Raw genomic sequence first — 23,597 nt, 5'->3', positions numbered from 1 at the left:
AAAAAAAAAAAAAGAAAGAAACTTTACAAATATTTTCTATTAATTTCCCCAACATTCATGTGGCAGGAATAGGGCAGAATTATTACTCTATTTTGTTATAAAAATGAGCCAAAGATGGCCTCTGTGTTGGTTCCTAGGTTGTTTATTTCTTTACTGTAGGCTTAATTCAAAAGCCCTCAAGTGACAAATTCAAAAACCTTATTTCAATAATAGCCAGACAAAAGCCTATTTGCAGTCATGCTTGCCTCATACTCTGTGACGCCTCATCTTGAATCTGCCGGCCACTATATCATAGGGACTCATTGTTCTAAAATTCTGGGCTCTTATGGTCATTTGAAGCTTTCTAATCCAGATATTCCACATCACGCTTGAGTACATCATCTAGCCAGGTAAAGCCCTCAGGAGTCACCCAGCTCTCCTACCCTCGTGGATGGTGGCTCCCTCACCACAATGACCTTAGAGATAAGCTTGGGCCATGTGGACTTACCCTTGCATACAGTACTGTCCAAGAGCTGCCTAGTAAAGCTTCCTGTGTTTTATTACCCTTTGTGGTCATCTCTTTCTCTTTGATCACTTCTAAATCTCTCTGAACACTTTTAGATAGAAAATTGGGCACAGACATCAGTGGTCACATAGTAGAGCCAATGGTAGATGATGAGTTACTCAGCCCTGATACTTCAACTCATTGTTTTATTCTGGGACATTTCTTCCTTTAGGTAATTTTTTCTTATAGTTTGGATCATGCAAATACATATGACTCCTAGAATGTAGCTTGTCTTCTTATTACATTTCACTGTTTTATATTTTTGTTTTTGTTCTTTTCTTTTCTTTTTTTTTTTTTTACACACACACACAAAAGGAAAAGTTTATTGAAAGAGCGCCTGAGCATCTGAAGTCAGAGGCGCTTCAGCCCACCCTACCAAGGAGACATGATGTATTTATATGGGCGGGGTGCAGGGGTAGGGTCACAAGAATGGCAGGTACTTTCATTTATTTACTTGCTACTGTGATCTTACTGGCACATCGATGGTTGTTGGCTACCAGTAAAGGAGAGCTCTGGCCAGAGGATTCTAGCCAAAGGCAGTAGGAACCATCTCATTTTCTGATGAGAAATTACCTAAAGGTCATTCAGCAGCTGATCTAACATTTTCAATCTTTATCTTTTATAAAAAGAAAAGATGGGGCAAGGATGGGACAAAGATTATGGGTGATCAGTCTTCTGGAGCTGCTTCATGCTGAGAAGGGACATTGTCCTTTAGAGTGATGGAGAGGGATGTTGGTCTTCTGGAGGAAGGAATGAATACTGTTCCCTCTAGAACACCAAGATGTTTTCTTTGGGGTCAATTGTAGTATGTTGTCTCAGATGAAGTAGATTAGCATTTTTAGAAGTGGAGTTCCTGTAGAAACTAAGAGAAGAATTATATTGGAGCCCACTGGGGGAAGGATGAAAACAGTACTCTTCTTCCAGGAAGAGGTAGGGACCCCCTTTTCCTGCTGTGAGAAGATTTAGGTCTCTGGTTTTGGAGAGTTGCTGCAGCCACGGAAACATAGGTAAATAGAAGAGCCACAGTAAAAGAAAGGCCAGTATTAAAAAGGCAAATTGAATTGTGAAGAATCGGTGTCTCAGTACTTGATTTCTGCCCTCTGGTTCTCTTTAACACTTTAAGTTTTAGTCAACTTGCCATATATAAAATTCCTTCAAAAATTACTTTCATAATTATTTTCCCTGTTTCCTGTTTACAATTATTTTCCCTTGTTTTCCTCTTCTTATAAGTTTACTTTTGGAAATTAACCTATGATTTAGACAAAAACAGACAAAAATGTGTCTCAAAGGACACATTTTTACTTAAGGGTTTCCTGAGGTTTGTCTAGTAAGATTTCCACATCACTCTTTCTACAGGGTTTCAGTAGGTAGATACAGGATGTAACAAAGCATAAAAGACTACATTCAATGCTGGAATCTAGTTAATGTCTTTATTGAAACTTTTATTAGAAAAAAATAAAGTTAAGGTATACATCTGAATATTGCACCAGAATAACCAAAAAGGCTTTGCTTACACATGCAAATTTTCTTTATTTTCTCAAGTTATTAATACTGTATAAAGAACAATTACTGATGTAGGAAATGAGCCCAGAGATTATATTTATGTTATTTTTTCTGTTTATAATATACTTTTATGCATTGGAACGTATCTGAAGAATATCAACATAATTTGAGGAAGTCATTCTGGATTGAGCAATAGAAGACTATTTTTTTTTTACACAGTTGTACTGGACATGCTATAAACTTTCTCCAGTTTGTGGGTCATGTTGTAGCAGTAAAAGTGGGCTAGAAGTTTTATAACATTAGAATATTAGGATCTAATGTACACTTTTGGCTCACTGGGCCTTAAACATTCACACTATAAATGCATGAATAAACATGCCTTGAAGTACATGGCTGGCATGTCAAATTTTTGACTCAGTAGCTTTCTGAATTGTTTTGGCTAATTCACTTTACCTCTCCTGCATCGACTGCCACATAATGTTCCTCGTAATCAACCTACGGGAGAATTCATCCACGTCTCCATGAAACACCATGAAAATGTATTTGCCCCAATATAGAGGATTTGACAAGAACTCATCATTGCATATTAGCCAAAGTTTCTATTCAAGCATAATTTTAGCAACCAATGAATATTTTCCTTTACATTTAATTTATATACATATGAAATATGAATAATTACTTTAATTTTTAATCTACATGAAATTTTATAGACTTAATGACAGCTGTCATAACAATTCATCTAGATAAGATAAATTTTGTTCATCTGACAAAAACTTTCATTGAGAATATATTAAAGGTAATCTATTCCTCAAGAAGCACAACAAATGGCAGTTCTAGAGGGGTAAAAATACTGAGAATTCACTGTTTTATATCAGGTAGGTAAGCAGGAAGACTCAATGAGATGAAGGATTATGAAAAAATTAGTTTCACAGTTAGAATGCATTATCATCATTAAGATTTATAAGCACCTTCTTTCTTCATAGGATGCCATATATACATTGAGTCATTTGTGAGCGATGATCTGACTGTAATAATTGGTATCTAAATTCTTTGAACAAGAAGAAAAATAATCTTCATTATCACCATGTGAATAAGCCTTCTGAATATGTTCACAGATACTGCATACTGCTTTGTGAGGTTAGTCAAACAAGTGTGCAACATTTCATAGATTAATTTTTCCTAAAACTATTGCTAGTTCTAAGCCATTATAATGGGCTTATAATAGTAAGAATTAGACAGAAAAGCAAAAGAAAAACCACATTCATAACAACATGTGTTTCTAGGAAGCTAGCCAGAAGTAAATATCCTGCATTGTATAATAGCATGCATTAGGGAGCAGTTAGACATGATCAGGTTAAAACCGGCCTTAGTCCCCCCCAGACAGAGGGTCCTGCTCTACTGTAGTCAACAATTCCTGGTAGAAAGGTTATCAGCCACCCTCCAGGAAAGTCCCTTGCCTTGCTCTTGAATTCCTGTCTTGATCCTGCTTCAAGGCTAAACTCTCCCTGCTGGCCTCTAGACCAGGCCAGATGCATGTTTTTTAAGCTACCTGTGCTTCAAATGGCACACATCAGCATTTTAGTTTTGATACCCTGCCCCCACAGGCTTTTATGTTGCACTCCTGAAAAATGAATGCACAGAAGTCTATAAGTTATATAAGTCCTTGGCTGTCAATCATAGACAACTTCATGAGAAAAGAAGAAAGGTCACCCAGAAGAGGGACCAGGAGAGTTGAACCAGGGCCATAAAAAAAGCAACTATTGAGACATCCCCAGGGCTGGCTGGTCTGACTTCAGGAAGCCTGCTTTCCCTTCTTGAGAATGTACTTTGCTTTGCTTAGCTAAATAAAGTTTAGAAACCATCTGCTTATCTAATCATGTCTATCTTCAATGCTTTGTTGGCAGATGCCAAGAACTGAAGACTATATTCACCCCATAATAGTAGCCATATTTGAAAAATATTTATAAAGATTTGAATTATCAAAAACAATGCTATTGGAGTCAGCAGGTGGTGTGGTAGCTAAGGTGCTAGACTCTCAAGTGGTCTACTGTGATGTGAGTCCTTGGCCTTGTGGTTTGAAAATTATGTCGCACATGTATGTGTGCATGTGTGTGCACCAAAAATCCCAGGAGGAGAATGGAAGAGAAGGGATTACAGTGTGGCCAACATTCCTGGGAGTTGGTTTCTCACTTTTTCTCTCACTATCTCCTTCTGGTGAGAACAGGTGCCCTGTGACACAAACTTTAAAAATAAATAAATAAATAACTTAGGGGCCAGCAGAAGGTATAGTGGTTATGTCACTGGACTTCCACATGGGTAACTGCAGTTTGAGTCCCAGACCTGGTGGCTTGAAAATCACATCTGGCATGTGTGTGTGAGTGTGCCCAAGATCCCAGGAGGAGAATGGAAAAGGAATTGTGGAGTGGCCATCCCCCAATGGGGTGATTTCTTATTTTCCTCTCATTGTCTCTGTCTCTCTCTCTCTCTTTTCTTTTCTTTTTTTTTTTTTGGAGAGGTTTTTGCTACAGGATATGTGCGCTCACCCGAAAGACAGAGAAATACAGAGAGACAGAAGACAAAAGTCATCCCTCAGGAGGGATGGCCATGCCACAATCCCTTCTCCTCCATTCTCCTCTTGGGATCTTGAGCACGCAAGCACATGCACCTGGCGTGAGTTTAATCCACTGGGTCCGGGACTCCAACCGCTGTCAACTGCATGGGTGTCCAGCGATGTAGCCATTATGCCAACTGCTGGTCCCAATCTCTGTCTCTTTCTCTCTTGGACAAGTGCATGAGTCTTATGGCTAAAACTTTTAAAAATAAATAAATAAATATATACTTTAACTTAAATACTCTCTGTAGAACTTAATTTGTCTCCAGTATATTAACAGTGCTATAGGTTGATGTCACAGTACAGGCTAGTATTTTTTCAAGTCCATACTTTGCTGTTGAATGGCAAAACACAAATATGAGAAGTTCTTTGCTCATCTTTCATTTTGAATGATGATTGTGGTTGATTTTCTGTCATCCATTTGGCTCAAGAGAATAATAGGATATAGATAGACGTTGAACACAAGCATCCCTTACTTAATGACCAGAGTCCATTTGTAGGACTAGATCATTAAGTGAATTGGTTGGTAGGTGAAGAACCTGAAGGCAAATGCCTTGCGATGTGTGGTGGCACCATAGAGTATGCATTTTTCAATAGATATAATATGATACCACACTAGAATAATGCAATTCTATCCATAAAATGTATATATTAGATAAGCACCAGAAAGTGACAAGACACACAACACAATCATATATAAGGTTGTTGGGAAAGTCATGGCACATTTTTCTCTGCAAAAATGGGTCATGCTTTTCCCAATGACCCAATGAATCTGGCATAATTGTCTTTCTTTATTCTGATTACTACCATGCGTGCACAATAAAGTACAAATTTATAAACAAAATATGTAGTCTTGTCTGATCGCAAAGATTTCACATAATGAATACTGACCGTCTATGGGAATGAGACAAAGACTGAGAAGGGGACTCCCCATGGGATAAAACATGGTCATCAGTCTGAGGGGTCATTAAACACGTGAGTTGTTAAATGAGAAGTAGTTATATATTTAAAATGAAATGAAATGTTAAATGTAAAATTTGAAGACAAAAAAAAAATACTAAGAAAATGTATAAGTAATTCTCCAGGAAAATATTTATATACAGTGAATGGGTTTAGCAAGATAGCAATAGTGACAGAGTGATCTGTTAATCTCTCTGTATCAATACATAAAAACACACACAGCAAGCAGATTTCAAAATCAGACACTATGGGGACCAGTAGTTAGTGTAATGGCTATGTCACTGGAGTCCCATGTAGTCGACCACGGTTCTAGTCCCGGACCCAGTGGCTTAAACTCACACCGGGCACATGTGCGTGTGTGCCCAAGATCCCGAGAGGAGAATGGAGGAAAAGTGATTGCGGCATGGCCATCCCCCCTAGGGGGTAATTTCTCGCTTTCTGTCTCTCTGTCTGTCTCTGTTTTTCTGGTAAGCACACGTGCCCTATAGACAAAATCTCTCAAAAAAAAAAAATCAAATGCTATGTCAGTACAAACATAATTAGGTCAAAAGATATCACAAGACCCCAAATACAAGTGAGTCAGTAACAATTCACCAATTACCACTAAGTTCCATGTTGTTAGTGTCTGACTAAGTGAAAAAGACGCACTTGGGGGGCCAGCAGTTAGCATAATGGCTATGTTGCCTGACTCCCATGTAGTTAACCGTGGTTCGAGTCCCAGACCCGGCAGCTTAAACTCACACCAGGCGCATGTGCATGCATGCCCAGGACCCTGAGAGGAGAATGGAGGAGAAAGGATTGTGGCATGGCCATCCCCCTAGGGGGTGATTTTGCATTTTCCGTCTCTTTGTCTCTCTCTTTCTGGTGAGCGCAGGTACCCTGTAGCAAAAAACCTCTCCAAAAAAAGAAAGAAAAAAAAAATCAAAGACACACTTGGGTGTTTGACAGATTTGTGTACAGAACATCAAGGCAGTCAAAAGTATTCGCTGGAAAACACACTGAAGCAATTTGGGAAGAGTAGCTAAAACTCTCATATTAACCTTGAACAGAAGGACTGCAAAGGAATGAGATGTCTCGTTCCTAAAAACATTTTGAAATGGCTTCTGGATCACTCTTCTAGAATTATAAATATACTTTTAGGAGAAATTTTGAAAAACAGTCAATAGAGTTAAAGAAAAAGATTTACATCAAAGTAGAAAAGGAAACATAGGCAAAATAATCTAAGAAACAATTCACATACAGATGTTTCTTGACTTATAGGTTATGTCCCTATAAACATATCATAAATTGACTACATTATAAGTCGAAAGTGCTCTTAATTCACCAAACTTATTGAACACTACATCTTAGCCTTTTGTACATTAAAAGTGCTCAGAACAATTACATTAGATTGCAGTTCGGGAAAAATTATCTAACTAAAAGCCTATTTTATGATAAAATGTTGAATAGCTCAAGCAATTTATTGAAAAATGTACTTTAAGTGAAAAAGAGAATTGTTCTATGGATATTGAAGTATAGTTTCTGGCAAATATGGATCAACTTTCTCATATCAAACCACTGCAAACTGAAGACAATTGGTGTTTTTGAACAACATACAAAAACAGTAGAAAAAAAGAAGTCTGTAAGATTAAAAACTTTCCTGGAGCAGATGGTGGCTCAGTGGTAACATGAAACTGTGTCAGGGTGATCCACACAAGAAGGTTCCAGGATTAGTCCAGAGACCTCCTTCACCACACTTGGCACATGTACGTCTATGACCTGGGTCTCGCTTTAGTTGGAGGTGTGTTATGGAATAAAAGAAATGTTTGGCAATGCCTATCTTTTTCTCTGTTACTTATGAAAAATAAATAAACTCTTTTTAAAACTCTTGATTTTTAAAGTTCAGAAAAATAAATGATGTCACACACAGAAAAAGTAGCTACAATAGCACAAACAACATGAAACACTATTAGGAAAAAAAAAAAAGGATAAAGAAAGAAATACTGAAAAATTGTGCCCAGAAAATACTCAAAATCTTAGCTTGTGATTTTAAAATACATATAAATATTTAAAAACTGCCACCAGACATGAATGAATCAAAATTTGAAAATCCTTTGGGATAAGCAAATGGCATAATGGTTATATTGCTGAATTCCCACATAGATGACTGCAGTTCGGTCCCCGGACAGAATGACTTGAAATTCAAGCCAGGTGCATGTGTGTGTAAGTCCAAAATCCCAAGAAGAGAGTAGAAAAAAAAGGGATTGCATCATGGCCATCTCTCAGGGGGGTGATTTTTCACTTTCTGTCTCTCTGGTGAGTTCATGTAGCCTATACCAAAAAATCTCTCTAAAAAAGAAAAATGAAAATCTCATAAATGCAGTGAGAACTAGAAAATAATTAAAAATAACAAAAACTGCAAAATGAAATAACCCAGAAAAAATAAAAGATGAATAAACACAACCTAATGTCTTAGAAAAGTGAAGTGAAAAATAACAAATTCAAATTCAAAAACTTAGTGAAAAAAACGTATAAGAAATTTGATGGAAAGTGACAACAATTAACAGTGGGCAGGGAAAACCAATATGTGGATAAGTGGTTGTCACTTGAGAAGAAAACCAAAACAAAGAAACAGAATAAAACCCAAAATTATAGTTCCTAAATACTTTTCTGAATGAGAACTATACCAACAAAATTATCTAAAATTGTATAGTGAAAAATTACACCTGATGTTACTCACCTTACATGACATCAAGATGTCTGTTGAAGATAACTTTATAGTATTATCAACTTGACTGGGGAGAAATGTACATGTGTGAAAATATTCATTTTGTAAGCTCAATCACATGATTGAATGTATAAAAGAATAAAATAAAAATGAAATAAAATTTTAAAAAATTAGGGCTTCAGGTAGAATGAAATAAATTCTATGAGAAACTCAAACCAAAAAAATGCACATAGCCATTGAGAAATAAAAATAGATTCTCATTCTAGTTTTTACTAATAAGACTTTATGTTGGAAAAAATTACAGCGATCTTGATACTTGATTTGGACATCATTATTGCATAATAAATTAATAGTACTGATACTAAAAAGCATCCCATATCTTATTATGCTCATGAATTTTGGGACCAGTAATTCAGACATGGCAGAGTGAGAATGACTTGCCTCTGAATTACAGTATCTGGAATCTCAAATGCGAAAACTGGCATGACTGGGAATACTCAAAAGGCACGCACGCACATGCGCCCGGCGTGAGTTCTAAGCCACCGGGTCCAGGACGCGAACCGCGGTTGACTACATGGGAGTCCAGCGACATAGCCATTATGCTAACTGCTGGTTCCCTGTAGTCTTTTCATTAGGAAAAAAAAATCAATAAAATCTTAGGAGACATTTGATTATATATTTATATTATTTATATTTATAGTTATAGTTATTTCCTAAGACATTCCCAACAGGGTCTCATCAAGTTTCAATTTCTCCCTCCTGGCCTTTCAGCCAGCCAGAATCATGGCATACCTATGGGCCCACCTAACTTGTTCAAATTGACCTGGGTTCTAAACAATAAGAAAAAAATTTAAAATAAAATTTAGCAATTATGAATAAAAATAATGTGGTCAAAGAATATTACTATATATCGATTTGCTTCAATTCATATATATAGGTGTCAAAGACTGCTAAAGCAAAAATATAGGTGACAACTAGAAAGCATGTGTCTCCCAAAGTCCTGGCAACCACCTATAGCCATGCCAAAGGGATCCAGACGGAATTTGACTTAGTCTCTGAACTATAGTGCCTACTTTAACGGACTCAGAGGAACTCATAGAACGGCACCATGGTTATGCAATCAACCAAACTCAAACCTTGGGAAACTCTTTAAGTCAAGTGGCTCAGGGTTTTAAACTGATAAACTTTAAGAAAAAATAATAAAATGAAAAGGTGAATGGGAAAGATCTACACAGTAAAAGAAGACTTCTACATTTTAAAATTGGAAAATATAAAAAATTATAGAAAATGCATTTGTATCTTTAACTACTAATGTATAATGAAAATGGAAGTGATTACTAAAAACATAGTCTAATAGTTATTCTTTATGAGGAGAGAGAATTTATGGTATAATGTTTATTACAACTGTATTCATCTAGAGTAATTAATAAAGACATATATATGTTTCCTTTCTGAAACCGTTTTGTGTTTTTCATTTTTTTTCCAAAAAAGAAATGTAGACAATAACAAAGGGAAAGTTGATAGAACTGACTCCAAAGTATGTGTATTTCTCTATTGATATAGACAGACACAGATATACAATAATAATAGTCTTTATAGCTATTAATATTTTAGCAGCAAAAGTACAAATTAACAGCAGCCAGCAATTCATATACTTCCACATAACCAGAACATAAAAACACCCTGAACTCCAAACACCAGGCCCAGTCTGTGTGGTGCAGCTAATAGTGTACTGGACTGAGGAGCTGGAAGTCACACAGGTGGCAGTTTATTTTTTTTAACATTTAAAAAAAGAAATTACATTTAATCAGTGTATATCTTTATAGTGTACAACATGTTTTTTTCCCACCTGAATACATTCCATATTAGTTCAGTCAAAAATGTTATTATGTACATTATCATCAGCAGAGAACTTTTCTTTTCTGTCTATTAAACTTGTTTTTTTTTTTTTCTTGATCCCCTCCCTCCAAGTCCCATTACCCCACACCCCGATACTGTCTCTAACACCTATCATTGCGCTCCCTGCTAGAATAGCTTCCGATCTTTCAATTTATGCCATAGAGTGCAGGCATTCGATGTATGTTGACCAGGGATATGACTGTAGATGAAATCCTTGTCCTGGTCAGCCTAAGGACATGCCATCCTTTCTGAAACCGTTTTGTGTTTTTCATTTTTTTTCCAAAAAAGAAATGTAGACAATAACAAAGGGAAAGTTGATAGAACTGACTCCAAAGTATGTGTATTTCTCTATTGATATAGACAGACACAGATATACAATAATAATAGTCTTTATAGCTATTAATATTTTAGCAGCAAAAGTACAAATTAACAGCAGCCAGCAATTCATATACTTCCACATAACCAGAACATAAAAACACCCTGAACTCCAAACACCAGGCCCAGTCTGTGTGGTGCAGCTAATAGTGTACTGGACTGAGGAGCTGGAAGTCACACAGGTGGCAGTTTATTTTTTTTAACATTTAAAAAAAGAAATTACATTTAATCAGTGTATATCTTTATAGTGTACAACATGTTTTTTTCCCACCTGAATACATTCCATATTAGTTCAGTCAAAAATGTTATTATGTACATTATCATCAGCAGAGAACTTTTCTTTTCTGTCTATTAAACTTGTTTTTTTTTTTTTCTTGATCCCCTCCCTCCAAGTCCCATTACCCCACACCCCGATACTGTCTCTAACACCTATCATTGCGCTCCCTGCTAGAATAGCTTCCGATCTTTCAATTTATGCCATAGAGTGCAGGCATTCGATGTATGTTGACCAGGGATATGACTGTAGATGAAATCCTTGTCCTGGTCAGCCTAAGGACATGCCAGGCACATACACATGTGCCCTGGATTCTGGCAGGCTGAAGGATCATGCTGCAACAGAGCCCCCTGGAGGGTACTTCTCTTTCTACCATCTGTGCATACACTCTATCATGAATGAAAACTAACAAGAAACTTTAACCATCACCGTAAGAGAAAAATGAAATTGATGCTAATTTGTATTATTGAAATGGTTAATCAATATTCAATGAGAGGTTAGACTTTGGGGAAAAAGGAGTTCTAAAATACCACAGGGAACGTAAACAGTTCACAGTTTGGGGAAGATAATCTGCTTATACTTACAGCTCTTTATAATCCTTCCTGACAATGTATCCAAAGGTTGAAATAGTTCATGTGTGGGACCAGAAGTTAGCGTAGGGCTATGTCGCTGGACTCCCACGTAGTCGACTGCGGTTCGCGTCCTGGACCCTGTGGCTTAAAACTCATGCTGGGCGCGTGAGCGTGCATGTCCAAGATCCTGAGAGGAGAATAGAGGAGAAGGGATTGCGATGTGGCCATCCTCCCTGGGGAGTGATTTATCACTTTCTGTCTCTCTGTCTCTCTCTGTCTGTCTGGCGAACGCATGCAGCCTATAGCAGAAACCTCTCCAAAAAAAAAAAAATAGTTCATGTGTATAAATATTTTTAAAAAGATATTCATCAAGTCTAATAGTAAAATGTTGGATCCTACTCAAAGTTCCCAAGCCAGTAATAATAACCCAGTCTATGTAATGTCATGAACTAGCAAAATAAAAAGCACTTATATAATTTTAAGAACTTTGAGTGACATAACAAATATTCACAACATATTTTTTGAAAACTGTTATTAATTCCATGTATTAAAAAATTATGTGGAACAAATATATACTATCAGTAGCTTTGAAATAGTAACTCTGACACTAGAATTACAATATCAGTTTGATTCTTAGTATTGTTTAAACTTTCTAAATAGGAATATTATTTTTGATACAATTTTTACATTTTTTTTATAAAATAGTTTTTTGCTATATGGTACACATACTTGCTAGAGAAAGTGAGAAAGAGAGAGAGAGAGAAAGTGAGAAAGAACCCCCTCATGGAGAATGACCACATCACATTCCTTTCTCCATTCTCCGCTCAGAATTTTGAGCATGCACGCACACACACCCGGAGTGTTTTACAAGTCACCAGGTCCAGGATTCAAACTTTGCAGTTGATTATGTGGATCCAGTCAACTGTTGGCCCCAAAGTTTTAAGAAAAACTATATAAAATTAGTTAACGGGAAATTTGCAAAAACAGAAACAAAAAAGAGACAGAAAAGAAAAACATTTTCAATAAATGGCACCAAGTTTTAGTAATCTCATTAAGGGCATTAAAGAAGTTTATATAAGCACTATAATCTCTTTAGAAAGAATATAATCTATACTCTTCATTAAAATCTAGCTAAACATATAAAAAGAACATAGGAAGTTACTAGCAATGAAAATAAAGACGTCTGGCTTAGAGGCTATCATTTAACTTAATCTTACAAGAATGTAATTACAAATTCAGTCATATGCTATTATTTTTGTTTTGTATTTTTCTTTCCAAATTGAATAATCTGTTTTTAAAGTCCATAATATTCATGATAATATGATCATAAGATAATCCCTCTTATCTACAGTAATATTGACAAAAACCAGAAAATTTCTCTATTCTGTTTCATTTGCGTATGTGTCTGTCTTTGTGCCAGTACATGATGTTTTTATTACCACAGCTTTATAATGTATTTTAAGGTCAGGTAGTGAGATGCCTCCAACTTTATTTTTTTTTTAATTGTAAGCAATAAAGCTTACTATTTTTTTTTTTTTTTTTGCTATAGGGCGTGTGCGCTCGCCAGACAGACAGAGAGACACATAGAGACAGAAAGCGAGAAATCACTCCCCAGGGGGGATGGTCACGCCGCAATCCCTTCTCCTCCATTCTCCTCTCAGGATCTTGGGCACGCACACACACGTGCCCGGTGTGAGTTTTAAGCCACCGGGTCCAGGACGTGAACTACGGTCAACTACGTGGGAGTCCAGTGACATAGCCATTACGCTAACTGCTGGTTGCCTCCAACTTTATTTTTTATGTTCAGTGTTGCTTTGGCAACACAGGGTATTTTATGATCCCAGATAAATATTATCATTGTTTTTCTATATCTGTGAAGAACATCATTAATAATTTGAATTTTTTTGAATTTCTAAACTAATTTGTACAATGGCAACATTTTAATTATATTGATTCTTCCTATCCAAAAGTAAGGGATGCCCTTACTTTTGGGAGAGGAAGTGGTCTGGAGAAATGTCCTATATTTTATGCTCCTGCCTAGATCAAGGATCTCTGGTGCCCTCTTCTCTGCCAGGATATCCTCTTCTTTTCTTTGCCCACACTTAGAGTTCATGGAGGCCCAGAGAAGCTGCACTGTGGTAACCTCAACTGTGGAAGAGAGTCACTCCCGTGACTGGTGTCTGAGGGGAAGTACAGGCCTACCCTGATCATCAGTCATGGCAAATTTTTCAGATTCCTCAGTCTCTGCAGGGTGGGAGGATGTTCTCTTGTACTCCAAACTGTGCTGAAAAAGGCAGGAGACACAGGTTTCGGGGGGCGGGGGGAGGGTGAGCTTCAGTTATTGCAGGTGTTCTGCTTGTTTTCACTCAGTCACAGGGACTTCTTCTCCTCTGTGTTGTGTCCGCCACTTCTGCCAAGCTACAGAGACTTGAGATTGCCTGGTCCTGATTGCAATCCAAATTCCACCTGCTGATGAGTTCCCAAGATGATGCTGAATTCTCTGCTTGGAATGGAAGTTTCAGTTTTACTGAGATGCAATATTGGTATATTCCCCTGTGATAATGTTAGCTCTATACCTACTTAATTGTTTTTCTGCAGGTGTGGAGTTTTGGAGTCCAAGGTAAGAGTATGGAAATTTGGATCTCTACAGGAGAGGCCCTGTCACTTCCCACTTCCCTCCACCATGTGCCAGGGGTTGGTGTTGGCAACTGATTTCTCTTTACTATTCAAGGTAGATTTTGTCCTCCAGAAGCCCTTATGGTCTTTTTCTTATGATTTTTCAGTCTCACCTCTTTCTACTGCTGGAAGTATAGACATTTACTGAATTTTTTTCTCCTCTCTTCCTGGAGAGCCACCAGAGTGGGTGTTTCTAGTCATTCATCTTGTTTCTTCCTTAACTGAATCAAAAATACATATTTATTAACAGATCAAAAATTTTAGAAGTCATGTGGGTAATCATAATTTAATAATTATTATCAGTCTTTCTTCTGTCTTAAATTTGTGTTTTGATTTTGTCCTGCAACTTGTTTGCCCCAGGAACAATGCAGTTACATGCTTCTGTTTTCACATCCAGTAATGGAAGTGTATGTTGGTTTCACTGATTTGAATACATAGGCAATTGTAAACTACTGAGTCATTTCTAGGAACACACATGGTTTGCAGATGAAATGGATAATATTTAGGCAACCACTATGTTCACTTGCAGCATTCAAGATAGTATGACACACAAGAAGCAAAATCTACTCTGAGTACTTTAAGCATTACTAAGTCACTTTTTATGAAGAGGGGGATTGTATTTGATTACCCAGCAGGGGAGGGATAAACTGTCTTATTAAAGTAGAAATTCTAAATTCTGAAAAATAATAGAAGCATGCTTTATTTTGAGAATGTGCTTATATAAGAGGACAAGATAATATTCTACATTTTTCCTGGCTTTTTTATTTAAAAACAATGGAGGTAGTTTCATCTCTGATACATAAAGAGCATATCGATTATAATTTCCACCTGTACAATAAGAAAAAAATGAAAAAAAAAAAGAAGAAACTGAAAACCACTCTTCTTATACTTAAAGAATTTGATTCATAGGGCAAAATGCCATTCCCGAAATCTGGGGATTTAAGCAAGTACAGAGAGGCACAATAGAGATTAATTTACTCTGAGCAGAAGTCAGTGGAGCCCTAAACTGGAACATTTAAGTCGTAATTGGATGAATATTTGGAAATTGAACATAGATTAGTTTCTGAAAGTCCCGAGAGCCCAGTCTGAAGGGGGTCTTTACAATTTTATGAGATTTATTTCCAGAAACTCTAGTATTACTTAGAAGGAATATATAAGAAAAAAAAATGTTTGTATTTCTGTCAGAGAGAGTGAAAAGTAACCGTTTTGTTATATGTTCAGAGTACTCAGCCTGACAAGGGTCTACTCTTCAAAAAAAAGACTTTCCCCAAGCCTTATCAGACCTAGAAGAAGAGAAAACAACTCTGACTCCGTCTGCCTGCCTGTCTTGCCTAGGAGAGAGAACATAAGCTAATAAATATTTGGGAAGTTCACAGAGACCTAAGCCATTTAATCAGGAGATGTAGAGTATACCCTCCTGCCCCCACTAACAAGGCTTCAGTTGATTAACAGTTGATTACAGTTGGTGTTTTTAGGACAACTCAAAGCGGAGAAGAAAAAATTAGAATACTCGAGATAAATGAAGCCTCTGACACCTATGGCCACAGAAATATTAACTTCAGCCCAATTTTTCTTTTTCTTTTTTTTTTTTTTTTTTTTTTTTTTAGTTTTTTGCCATAGAATACATGGATCACTGGAGAGAGACAGAGAGAGGGAAAGTGAGAAATAACCCCCCCAGGGACCAGCAGTTAGTGTAATGGCTGTGTCGCTGAACTCCCACGTAGCTGACCGCAGTTCGAGTCCCAGACCTGGTGTCTTAAACTAACGCTGGGCGTGTGCGAGTGTGTGTCCAACAGTTCGAGTGGAGAATGGAGGCGAAGGGATTGCAGTGTGGCCCTCCCCTCTGTGGGGTGATTTCTCACTCTCTATCTCTCTGTCTCTCTCTGTCTTTCTGGCAAGCACACGCGCCCTATAGCAAAAACCTCTCAAAAAAAAAAAAAAAAAAAGAAAAGGATGGGATGATTACATAGCATTCCCTTCTCCTCCATTTTCCTCGTAGGATGTTAGGCCTACACACACACACATGCCTGGTGTGATTTTTGAGTCACTTGGTCCAGGACCTAAAGTGCAGTTTGCCATGTGAGAGTCTAGGACCTTATCCACCATGTCACCTGCTGGCCCTATCTGCGACTCTATTTAATAAGATAAATCTCACATCAAATGACTTTTTAAGTCTATTCATCCTTTTACCCAGTATATCATACTTGGTTTTCAACAACTTCCCAAAAAATAAACAATAAAAAAAAAACATGAAATGAAAACAAAAACAAAAAAAGCATAGAAAAATACAAGGACAAAAACACATAGTCTGAATACACAGTCCTGAGCTAGAGCAAAACTCAGATATGAAATACTTCAGAATCACAGAGGTTTAAACAAGTGGGAGAAACAAGCACAGAAATGAAAACTCTAAGAAAGAATTGAAAGGAACTGCTAGAAATGAAAGCACTGCACCAGAAATGAAGGATATTCTTGATCAGTAGGCTGAGCATAACCAAGGAAATAGGAATTAAAAAGATTATAAAACATACTAGAACATCCAAGAAATGTAGAAGATTTAAAAAGTGTAGCACGTACATTACTGGAAAAGCAGGAGATTGAAGAGAGAATGTCATGGGAAAAAAATGAAATTATGGTGACCGAGGGTTTTCAAAAATTAATGACAAACAGTTATAGATCCGAGAAGCTCTGATAAAAGCAGGATAAATATATACACAAAGTATAAACAGATAAAAATCAACTACACCTAGGCATACTATTGAAACTACAAGGGAGGCCGGCAAGTGGTGTGGTGGTTAAGGGTGCTGGACTCCCAATGATTAACTGTGGTTCGCATCCCAGACATGGGCAACTTGCTTTCTCACTTTCCCTTTCCCTTCCTCTCTCTCTCGCTCACTCCTTCAATCGCTCTGTCCCTCTCTAGTGAAATTAAAGCAAATAAACAAAGTTAAATAAAATAATTCTGAAAAAATAAAAACTAAAAAAAAAATCAAGAAGGTGAAAATACAGAAAAATTATTGAAAAAAGCTAGAGGGGACAAGCAGGTGGTATGAAAGTTAAACATGCTAGATTCCCACATGGTCAACTGTGGTTCGATTCCCATACCTGGCATCTTGCTTTCTCATTTCCCTGTCTCTCTCTTTCTGATCAAATTATACATATATATATATATATATATATAAAATAAAAGAATGAAATAAATAAATACCTCTTCAAAAAAGAAGATAGAAGGGGTGATTTCTCACATCCTCTCTCACTATGTCTATCTCTCTCTTTCCAGTGAGTACACGTGCCTCAAGGCAAAACCTCTAAGAAAAAAAAAAATAGAAGGGAGGATTTAGGAATACTGGATTATATTTATAAAGTAGTATTACTTAAAGTTCCACTTATTTGAAAATGGACTTAAGTTACTTGAATATTCAACATTTACTTTATAAATATGTCAAACAATGAAGCACTCAGAAAAATTAAAAAGGAAAGAATAACCTATATGTTTTACTTAATAAATTGCTTGCCACAAGATTATAATTTGACAATTCTTCTGCAGCTCTATATGTATTCTAGAATTTAAAAAGTAAAGGGTAGTGTGAAGCCGAGATTCTCACTCTTAGAATGGAAATTTACAGGAGAGGAAGTTACCTTGATCCAGGTAGTAATGCATAAGCATTAGAAATAGTTGAATCCATGTACATTTAATATAAATACAGATAGTTATATAGATCAGTAACTACACATATGTGAGTATATACATAGGTTAGTATACATACACAAACATATTTTTTCTGTCAAATGAAAAGGCATAAAAGAAATAATATCCCAGCTGAAAACACCACGCTTGGCATCCAAATCTTGGTTTCTACTAACATTCTCCAATTAAAGTAATAAGCGCTCCTTAAGGAAATGCCTGATTCCAGGACTGGGGCAAGAAATATAAAACTTGAGCATAAAGTATCTTGGAGCACCGGAAACTAAGAAAGTGCCTTAAAATATGCACACACAATCATGTTTGAAAACAAAAACCCCTCCACATTGATGCAGTTATGAAGACCTAACTGAAAGACCTTTCAAAGTCCAAAGTTGCAACTACTTGAGCAATAATACAAAGCAGTAGCATTAGAATATTAAAAATATACAATAAATTACATGAGTTTGTACAGATACCCATAAATGACTGGACAACTTAATGAATGGGAGAAATTGACAAATCTCCCAGGTAGAAAAATTCCAAATAATTAATACACTTTGTCCTAAAGAAGACAGAGCATAACTCTCCACATAACTGTGGGCTGCACATAGGACTGTTTTCCAAAGAGTACAGTGTGGAAGTTGAAGTGGGGAAAAGAGAGTAACTTTGCAGTTCAGAAACTTGAAAAATATGACTTCAGTCAGATGAGCAAGGTCTATATACACAGTGATAAAACTTGTTGAAACTGTGTACTCTTTACATAAGGTGATGAAAACAGAACTCTATAGCTATTAACTGCCTCCTCAAACCCATAACCCTATATAGCCACAAGGAAATCATCCAAAACACATGCATCCTACAACATGCCTAACCAGTACTCCTTGAACAGTACTCCCAAAGCTGTCACCATCAACAGGAGCCCAAGGTGGTGGGACAGGAGCATGTACTATGAGATTCTGGATGAGATCTTGGATCAGAAAGGGGACACTAGGTAAAATAAACAAATGTGATGAACCTGAAACTTTAGTTAATAACTACCTATCAGTATTACTTAATTGTGACAAATATACTATTGTGTGTTTATGTATTCATATAGGTAGATATATATGTCCACTAACATTTCATGGAAAATATGTATTATGAAAAAGCTACATGTGTTTCAATTTTTTTCCATCAAAATAAATTCAAACTTTAATTCCATTTTCCATGTACTTTCAGAAGTACTCTCATATAGGGATCAGCAGACGGCATGGTGGTTAAGGCACTGGACTTCCACATGGCCAACTGCAGATCCAATCCTGGACCTGGTGGCCCCAAAATCATGCCGGGCTTGTGTTTGTGCATGCCCCAAATCCCCAGATGAAAATGAAGGAGAAGCGATTGTAGGTAGCCATCTCCCCAGGGGTAATTTCTCACTTTCCCTTTCACTGTCTCTCTGACAAAAACCTTAACATGAGAAAACAAAGACAAAACCAAAAGAACAAACTCTCATATATATGTGAGCTCTTTGTACTATTAATATCCTCTCATTTGTTCCTATAATTCTAAACCTATCCTAAAATATAACATCTATTAAAAACAATGTGGAGGGGCCAGCAGGTGGCATGGTGGCTTGGAGGCTGGGCCCCCACATGGCTGACCATGGTTTGAGTCCTGGACCTGGCAGCTTGCGTTCTCACTTTCCATCTCTCCCTTTCTCTCTGTCACTCTTTTTGTGAGTGCATATTCCCTATAGCCAATTTTTAAAAATAATACAAATGAATAAAATTAATGTTATTTTTTAAAATGTAGAATATAAATGTGCAATAAAGTTGTAATCAGTAAATCTGAGACTATTTGAGGACAATAAAGGAAAGTTATAATAAAATGTAATAGGATATTTTGATAGAAAAAAATTAAATACATGTGTTCAAAGTAGACAATTTATATAAATGTTTAATTTTTAAACTTTAATGTTGCTCGTCCTTATTTTTTTTAATTTTTTTGTTAAAATTTGCCAGATATTTTGGGCATACAACAGAGGGAGAGACAGAAAGAGAAGAATAAAGTATCCCTGATGAGAGGTGATCACACCACAATCCCTTCTCCTCCATTTCTATATCTTTCAGGATTTGGGGCATACACGCATATGCACCCAGCATGTTTTTCAAGCTACCATGGCTTGGATATGAACCATTCTGTTGATCATGTGTGATCTGGCTCCCTTATCAATTAGGCAACAGGGCCAGATCTGTACCTTCAAATTTTACTTAAAATCATATATAAAGATAATAAAATTTCTGACAAGAGTATCTAATGGGATGTTGCAATGAAGTAGTCTTAGATTACAGACATAGCGGCTTTTTCAAGGCCATGTTTATAAATTTATACTGGAATCATTTGGACTGAAACTTTTGGGTTTTCTATAAAAATCACACATTTGAGCAAAAGATTTGTGACACCCAGCACATGAATTATGTTACAGAGTTAGCAATATATATTATAATGAGGAAATCAGATAATCTGCCTATTTGATGTATCTATCCTTAGTTGCCAAAAATGTATAATCTACATTTTGAAACTTAAACATTAGAGACATGCATAATTCCATTCTTAATACCATTTGCCTTCATATTCAGTATGTTTCAAAAAGTGATAGATGTTTTTCTCTATAATAACCATGTTTCTGCAATTCATTATGCACATGTAGGTGCATTCAAATATATTGAAAAGAGGAGAATTCCAATTTCATCCCACCATTTTGAAGAATGCAGATAATTCTCATATGCAAAAACTCCACGGACAATTATAAGTTCAATTCAGCACAATGAGCTTGCCTATTTAAAAACCCTCTAGCAAAATGGCCTTTTATATCTCCATTTAATTATTAGCAAGCTTTTAAAATAACTGTATTTTCTCTTTATGCTCACAAGGGATGAAAAATGCCTGGCTTTTTCTCAAATGCTCATAGATATTTTAGAGGAGAATAGGCTTTTCTAGAGACCATGACCCCAATGTGAAGCTGTTTAAAGATATTTAAAAGAGATAAAATTATGATTGTCTACAATAGGTTTAACTTCAGTTATTTCAAAATAGTTATTTCTGTCACACATAACAGTAGGAAGAAAGATACAAAAATGGTAGGTTATGAACTTGATTTGCATTACTGTTCCTATTGCTATTATTTTTATAGAAATATTAGAGGACATGAAAGCATTGAAAATAGTTATGGACACTGGAGACAGTGTGGAAGGAGGTGGGTGAGGGGAAGCATGTAGGTAAGGAAATTAGGGAGAAAAAATACAAAAGTAAGACATTTGTGGGACACAGAGGGTTTATTTTCTGTTCATGATAGCATGAATAGTATTCTCAACTGGACTGGTCTAAGGTGTATTTCATGTTGAGTACATTCTCTTCAAATGTTCAATGATGTAAAGTGCTCAAATGCATAAATAATAATATTTTTTAAAAAAATATGGAAGCCAGTGGGCTCATAATCAAAGCTAGTTTGAACATTTAAATACATTAAGTAAAATTTGTACTTTAATGATTACAGAGAATCCACAATACTATTAGCTAATATGTTCTATACATTGAATCCTTCCCCATACCTTCCCCAACCCATCAGTTCCTGCTTTTTTTTTTTTTTTTGAGAGGTTTTTGCTTATAGGGTGTGTGCGCTTGCAGACTGACAGAGAGAGACAGAGAGACAGAAAGTGAGAAATCACCCCCCAGGGGGAATGGCCACGCCTCAATCCCTTCTCCTCCATTCTCCCCTTGGGATCTTGGGCACACCACGTGCCCAGCGTGAGTACAAGCCACCAGGTCCAGGACTCGACCCGTGGTCGACTGCGTGGGAGTCCAGCGACATAGCCATTACATTAACTGCTGGTCCCAGTACCTGCTTTTTTTGAGTCTTAAATATAGACCACCTGGGGATCGAAGGCACCTTTGAGCATTATTTTTACCTAGCGACATAGCCATTACATTAACTGCTGGTCCCAGTACCTGCTTTTTTTGAGTCTAGACATCAACATCACAGGGTTAGAAACACTAAACCTTTAACAAACTCTGTTGATTCTATTGAATGATAAGCTAACCTTATGCAAATAGTGTATGTAGACAGCAGACCCCGTCTTCATTACAGGGAATCCGCGTTGATCTTAGATTTATATGTACACTTTGTTCTTAACATACATAACCTAAGCCTGTGTTCCCTGACGGCACGTCTCACTCAGCCACCCCGTCACTGGTGCAGCCCGTCCTGCTCTCTGTAACTAGATGAACACCTCATTTCTCTCTCTGCTGGACCTCTGGGTAACTTCTTTGGGATCAGTAAACATTTTGTGCCAGCCCTCCCAGAGTTGGGGTTTTTGGTTTACACTAGTATCGTTATTTCTTTTAAGACATGTTGTCACTGTGTCCTGGAAGGAGCCCAGGATATGTCTGAAATCCTTTCAGTTTTGGAGGTGGGAAATTTTCACTAGCATAAGCTTGGTGTGGGAATGATAGACTAGAGCTGGAGTTGAGAATAATTTTTGGTGGGACAGTGAGACCCACTAGTTAGAAATTGCAGTCAGACCCATAGAACAATTAGCTGTATCTGAGTATAGACTATCACAGTAGAAATGAGACCTGCTATCAATAGAGCTGAGTAAGAAGGTTCCTATGAAAAGGTGTTTCTTGAATCAGATGGTTTGTGAACTATTGAGGTTTTGAGCTTCTCTATCTCATAAAGCAAATTCTGCCTCATCCTTGAGTGAGAGAACCTCTTTTTAAATTTAATTTTGTTTAATAATTTCTTACATATGCTTAATTGCTGTATATCTTCCTGGCATTAAATATGGTTTTTCAAAGCATGCATGTAGTGTATAATAATCATATTAAGAATATTTCTCTATATATACTTTTTTCAACAATGAATCTTACATTCTTGCATCTGTTAAACTCCTTTCTTGAGCTCTTCCCACCCATCCCTCATCATCCACCCTCTCCCATACAGTCTCTACTATCTGTATCTTTCTTCTCTATTATTATGGTTTTGAATTTTTCAATTTTTCTTTAAAGTCTCCTAAATGATCAAGAAAGAGCCTATGGGTACTCAGCTGTTGTCCTGTTGATCTAATGAATACGGTTTTCTAACCAGATCTTTGGAAATGTGAAAAATTGGTATATTCCAGGCTTAGGTTTGATTTAATTAAAATTTGAATGTGATCTTTTGATACAGATAAGATAAGCTACACTGTACCCTCTAAAGAAATATCTCTTTATCTGAATCTGTCCAGGGACTTTTCTGCTAGAACAAGAAATTGAAATTATAATGAAATTGTTATTATTAAATACTTAAAGTAGCAAAATAATTTAGGGCTGACATTTTAAGGATTAAATTATATTTTCATATATTGCTTGCATTGCAAGCTGGTATTACAATGTTTTTGACCAAGAAATCTAAGCATAATTCTACTTGGCAAAAGGAATAAGGACTAAGTTAATTTGAGTTTTTCATTATAGCCTGTGCAGTCTATGGCAAAAAAAAATTCTGAAAAGCAACATTAAAGAAGTATTCTTACAAACTTAGTGGACCTGAGACCAGCAGTTAGTGTAATGGTTATGTTGCTGGACTTCCGTGTAGTTGATCACAGTTTGCGTCCAGGACCCGGTGGCTTAAAACTCACGCCGGGCGTATGTGCGTGTGTGCCCAAGATCCCAAGAGGAGAATGGAGGAGAAGGGATTGCGGCGTGGCCACCCCCCTCCCGGGGAGTGATTTCTCGTTTTCTGTCTCACTGTCTCTCTCTGTCTGTCTGGCGAGTG

General features: G+C 36.7%; 1 pseudogene; it reads right to left on the bottom strand.

Moving 5' to 3' along the window:
• Positions 1 to 363, bottom strand: part of LOC102475494 (proline-rich nuclear receptor coactivator 2-like) — a 1,764-nt pseudogene extending 1,401 nt beyond the window's left edge.
• Positions 364 to 23,597: the final 23,234 nt, after the last annotated feature.

Source organism: Tupaia chinensis, unplaced genomic scaffold (genome assembly GCF_000334495.1).
Source record: "Tupaia chinensis unplaced genomic scaffold, TupChi_1.0 Scaffold143722_1, whole genome shotgun sequence".
In the NCBI taxonomy this organism is placed as follows: domain Eukaryota; kingdom Metazoa; phylum Chordata; class Mammalia; order Scandentia; family Tupaiidae; genus Tupaia; species Tupaia belangeri.
Note: the sequence above shows the minus strand (reverse complement) of the source record. Positions and strands in the feature narration are given on the sequence as shown.